Raw genomic sequence first — 5,871 nt, forward strand, 5'->3', positions numbered from 1 at the left:
TAGAAGACCAAATGACAGAGAATAAAGAAGCTGAGCAAAAGAGAGACAAACAACTACTGGAACATGAGGAGAGGATTCGAGAGATAAGTGACACCATAAGACGACACAACATTAGAATAATTGGGATTCCAGAAGAAGAAGAAAGAGAGAGGGGAGCAGAAGGTATATTGGAGACAATTATTGGAGAGAATTTCCCTAATATGGCAAAGGGAACAAACATCAAAATCCAGGAGATGCTAAGAACGCCCCTCAAAATCAATAAAAATAGGTCCACACCTCGTCACCTGATAGTAAAATTTACAAGTCTTAGCGACAAAGAGAAAATCCTGAAAGCAGCCCGGGAAAAGAAGTCTGTAACATACAAGGGTAAAAACATTAGATTGGCAGCGGACCTATCCACAGAGACCTGGCAGGCCAGAAAGAACTGGCATGATATATTCAGAGCACTAAATGAGAAAAACATGCAGCCAAGAATACTATATCCGGCTAGGCTATCATTGAAAATAGAAGGAGAGATAAAGAGCTTCCAGGACAAACAAAAGCTGAAAGAATTTGCAAACACCAAACCAGCTCTACAGGAAATATTGAAAGGGGTCCTCTAAGCAAAGAGAGACCCTAAAAGTAGTAGATCAGAAAGAAACAGAAACAATATACAGTAACAATCATCTTACAGGCAATACAATGGCACTAAATTCATATCTCTCAATAGTTACCCTGAATGTTAATGGGCTCAATGCCCCAATCAAAAGACACAGGGTATCAGAATGGATAAAAAAACAAAACCCATCCATATGCTGCCTACAAGAAACTCATTTTAGACCCGAAGACACCTCCAGATTTAAAGTGAGGGGGTGGAAAACAATGTACCATGCTAATGGACATCAGAAGAAAGCTGGGGTGGCAATCCTTATATCAGATCAATTAGATTTTAAGCCAAAGACTATAATAAGAGATGAGGAAGGACACTATATCATACTCAAAGGGTCTGTCCAACAAGAAGATCTAACAATCTTAAATATCTATGCCCCTAACATGGGAGCAGCCAACTATATAAACCAATTAATAACAAAATCAAAGAAATACATCAACAGTAATACAATAATAGCAGGGGACTTTAACACTCCCCTCACTGAAATGGACAGATCATCTAAGCAAAAGATCAACAAGGAAATAAAGGCCTTAAATGACACACTGGACCAGATGGACATCACAGATATATTCAGAACATTCCATCCCAAAGCAACAGAATATACATTCTTCTCTAGTGCACATGGAACATTCTCCAGAATAGACCACATCCTGGGTCATAAATCAGGTCTCAATCGGTACCAAAAGATCGAGATCATTCCCTGCATATTTTCAGACCACAATGCTCTGAAGCTCGAACTCAATCACAAGAGGAAATTTGGAAAGAACGCAAATACATGGAGACTAAACAGCATCCTTCTAAAAAATGAATGGGTCAACCAGGAAATTAAAGAAGAATTGAAAAAATTCATGGAAACAAATGATAATGAAAACACAACAGTTCAAAATCTGTGGGACACAACAAAGGCAGTCCTGAGAGGAAAATATATAGCAGTGCAAGCCTTTCTCAAGAAACAAGAAAGGTCTCAAATACACAACCTAACCCTACACCTAAAGGAGCTGGAGAGAGAACAACAAAGAAAGCCTAAACCCAGCAGGAGAAGAGAAATCATAAAGATCAGAGCAGAAATCAATGAAATAGAAACTAAAAAAACAATAGAACAAATCAACAAAACTAGGAGCTGGTTCTTTGAAAGAATTAATAAGATTGATAAGCCCCTGGCCAGACTTATCAAAAAGAAAAGAGAAAGGACGCAAATAAATAAAATCATGAATGAAAGAGGAGAGATCACAACCAACACCAAAGAAATACAAACAATTATAAGAACATACTACGAGCAACTCTATGGCAACAAATTTGACAACCTGGAAGAAATGGATACATTTCTAGAGATGTATAAACTACCACAACTGAACCAGGAAGAAATAGATAACCTGAACAGACCCATAACCAGTAAGGAGATTGAAACAGTCATCAAAAATCTCCAAACAAACAAAAGTCCAGGACCAGACGGCTTCCCAGGGGAATTCTACCAAACATTTAAAGAAGAATTAATTCCTATTCTCCTGAAACTGTTCCAAAAAATAGAAATGGAAGGAAAACTTCCAAACTCATTCTATGAGGCCAGCATCACCTTGATCCCAAAACCAGACAAGGATCCCACCAAAAAAGAGAATTACAGACCAATATCCTTGATGAACACAGATGCGAAAATTCTCACCAAAATACTGGCCAATAGGATCCAACAGTACATTAAAAGGATTATTCACCACGACCAAGTGGGATTTATTCCAGGGCTGCAAGGTTGGTTCAACATCCGCAAATCCATCAATGTGATACAATACATTAATAAAAGAAAGAGTAAGAACCATATGATACTCTCAATAGATGCTGAAAAAGCATTTGACAAAGTGCAGCATCCCTTCCTGATTAAAACTCTTCAAAGTGTAGGGATAGAAGGCACATACCTCAATATTATCAAAGCCATCTATGAAAAACCCACCGCAAATATCATTCTCAATGGAGAAAAACTGAAAGCTTTTCCGCTAAGGTCAGGAACACGGCAGGGATGTCCGTTATCACCACTGCTGTTCAACATAGTACTAGAAGTCCTAGCCTCAGCAATCAGACAACAACAAGAAATTAAAGGCATCCAAATCGGCAAAGAAGAAGTCAAACTATCACTCTTTGCAGATGATATGATACTATATGTGGAAAACCCAAAAGGCTCCACTCCAAAACTGCTAGAACTTATACAGGAATTCAGTAAAGTGTCAGGATATAAAGTCAATGCACAGAAATCAGTCGCATTTCTTTACACTAACAACAAGACAGAAGAAAGAGAAATTGAGGAGTCAGTCCCATTTACAATCGTACCCAAAACCATAAGATACCTAGGAATAAATCTAACCAAAGAGGCAAAGAATCTATACTCAGAAAACTATAAAGTACTCATGAAAGAAATTGAGGAAGACACAAAGAAATGGAAAAATATTCCATGCTCATGGATTGGAAGAACAAATATTGTGAAAATGTCTATTTTACCTAAAGCAATCTACACATTTAATGCAATCCCTATCAAAATCCCATCCATTTTTTTTAAAGAAATAGAACAAATAATCCTAAAATTTATATGGAACCAGAAAAGACCTCGAATAGCCAAAGGAATATTGAAAAAGAAAGCCAAAGTCGGTGGTATCACAATTCCAGACTTCAAGCTCTATTACAAAGCTGTCATCATCAAGACAGTATGGTACTGGCACAAAAACAGACATATAGACCAATGGAACAGAATAGAGAGCCCAGAAATAGACCCTCAACTCTATGGTCAACTAATCTTCGACAAAGCAGGAAAGAATATCCAATGGAAAAAAGACAGCCTCTTCAACAAATGGTGCTGGGAAAATTGGACAGCCACATGCAGAAAAATGAAATTGGACTATTTCCTTACACCACACACGAAAATAGACTCAAAGTGGATGAAGGACCTCAATGTGCGAAAGGAATCTATCAAAATCCTTGAGGAGAATGCAGGCAGCAACCTCTTTGACCTCCACCGCAGCAACTTCTTCCTAGGAACATCGTCAAAGGCAACAGAAGCAAGGGCAAAAATGAACTATTGGGATTTCATCAAGATCAAAAGCTTTTGCACAGCAAAGGAAACAGTTAACAAAACCAAAAGACAACTGACAGAATGGGAGAAGATATTTGCAAACGACATATCAGATAAAGGGCTCGTATCCAAAATCTATAAAGAGCTTATCAAACTCAATACCCAAAGAACAAATAATCCAGTCAAGAAATGGGCAGAGGACATGAACAGACATTTCTGCAAGGAAGACATCCAGATGGCCAACAGACACATGAAAAAATGCTCCACATCACTCGGCATCAGGGAAATACAAATCAAAACCACAATGAGATACCACCTCACACCAGTCAGAATGGCTAAAATTAACAAGTCAAGAAATGACAGATGCTGGCGAGGATGCGGAGAGAGGGGAACCCTCCTACACTGTTGGTGGGAATGCAAGCTGGTGCAACCACTCTGGAAAACAGTGTGGAGGTTCCTCAAAAAACTGAAAATAGAGCTACCCTACGACCCAGCAATTGCACTCCTGGGTATATATCCTAAAGATACAAACGTGGTGCTCCGAAGGGGCACGTGCACCCGAATGTTTATAGCAGCAATGTCCACAATAGCCAAACTGTGGAAAGCGCCTAGATGTCCATCAACAGATGAATGGATAAAGAAGACGTGGTATATATACACAATGGAATACTATGCAGCCATCAAAAGACATGAAATCTTGCCATTTGCGACGACGTGGATGGAACTAGAGGGTATCATGCTTAGCGAAATAAGTCAATCGGAGAAATATAACTATCATATGATCTCTTTGATATGAGGAAGTGGAGATGCAAGGTGGGGGGGTTTGGGGAGGGGTAGGAAAAGAAAAAATGAAAAGATGGGATTGGGAGGGAGACAAACCATAAAAGACTCAATCTCAAGAAACAGACTGAGGGTTGCGGGGGGGAAGGGGGATGGGAGAGGGTGGTGGGGAAATGGACATTGGGGAGGGTATGTGCTATGATGAGTGCTGTGAAATGTGTAAACCAGACGATTCACAGACCTGTACCCCTGGGGATAAAAATACATTATATGTTTATTAAAATAAAAAAATTAAAAAAAAAAAAAAAAAAAAAAAGATGTCACTGAACGCTCAGGTTCTTTCCATCTTTCTGCGGCATCATCTCCAACAGGGCTTTTATCCTGAGATTTGTCTTCTCACGGTTGCAGGTTAGACATATTAGCTCCAGTCTATGTGCAAAGTCCTCATCACACAACCCTGTTCTGAAAGGAAGTAGAACTATCTCTTCACACATCCATTTTTATCCAACCTTTCTCAAAAAACTATGCCTTCTCTCCCCCTGCCCAGGATGAAGTCATGAGGCCACGCCTACCAGAGAGGGAGACTGAGAAATTACTCATATCTGCAGTCTCTATCTCAAGTTCTTCCACACCTGACAAGTGGATGGAAGGACTCCATTCCTTGAGAGAGTTGTCAGCTCTCCCCCCAGTCTAAATCTATGAATTCAGTGCAATTACAATCAAAATGAAAAAGAGGGTTTTTTCCGAGGGACCTAAAAAGCTCATACCAAAATTAATATGGAAGAACAAAGGGCCAAGGATAGCTGGGACAATTTTGGAGAAACAAACACTGGGGGCACATGTCCTCCTGGAGATCAAAACATCCTATCAAGTCCTAATAACTAAGGTGAAATTGCTTTAACACAGAAACCTAGACCAATAGAAGACAGAGAGCCCAGACACAAGCCTGTACGTACTTAAAAACTTGATACATGACACAGGAGGCATTATTCCACCCCTTACACCCGTGTTTCTCAAACAGCAACAGCAAAATCTATGGCTCCCTTTGATAAAAATTAAAATCCCATGCACTCCCCTGCCCTCTCAAAATAATAGGCTCTCCCCAAAGGGTTGAGAATTACAGTATTCCGTATATATCACTACCAAGCAGGAACTATATTTATGAGCCAAGTGCTTTAATTTTTCTTTTCAAATAATGTCTGATGCTTTGAACCGTGCTTCATTTCCTCCAAAGATTCTGAAATGTGCACCACTCTCTTTTCCCAAGTCTCCTCCCAGCTGGGTTAAGAGTCATCGTGGGAGGCGATGGGAAGCTAAAGAAATCAGAACATGGGCTGACGTGGTCAAATCTGCATTCTGGAGATGTCGTTGAGTAGCCGGAGGATAGGAT

This window comes from Martes martes (assembly GCF_963455335.1).
Source record: "Martes martes genome assembly, chromosome: 8".
NCBI classification, from domain to species: Eukaryota; Metazoa; Chordata; class Mammalia; order Carnivora; family Mustelidae; genus Martes; species Martes martes.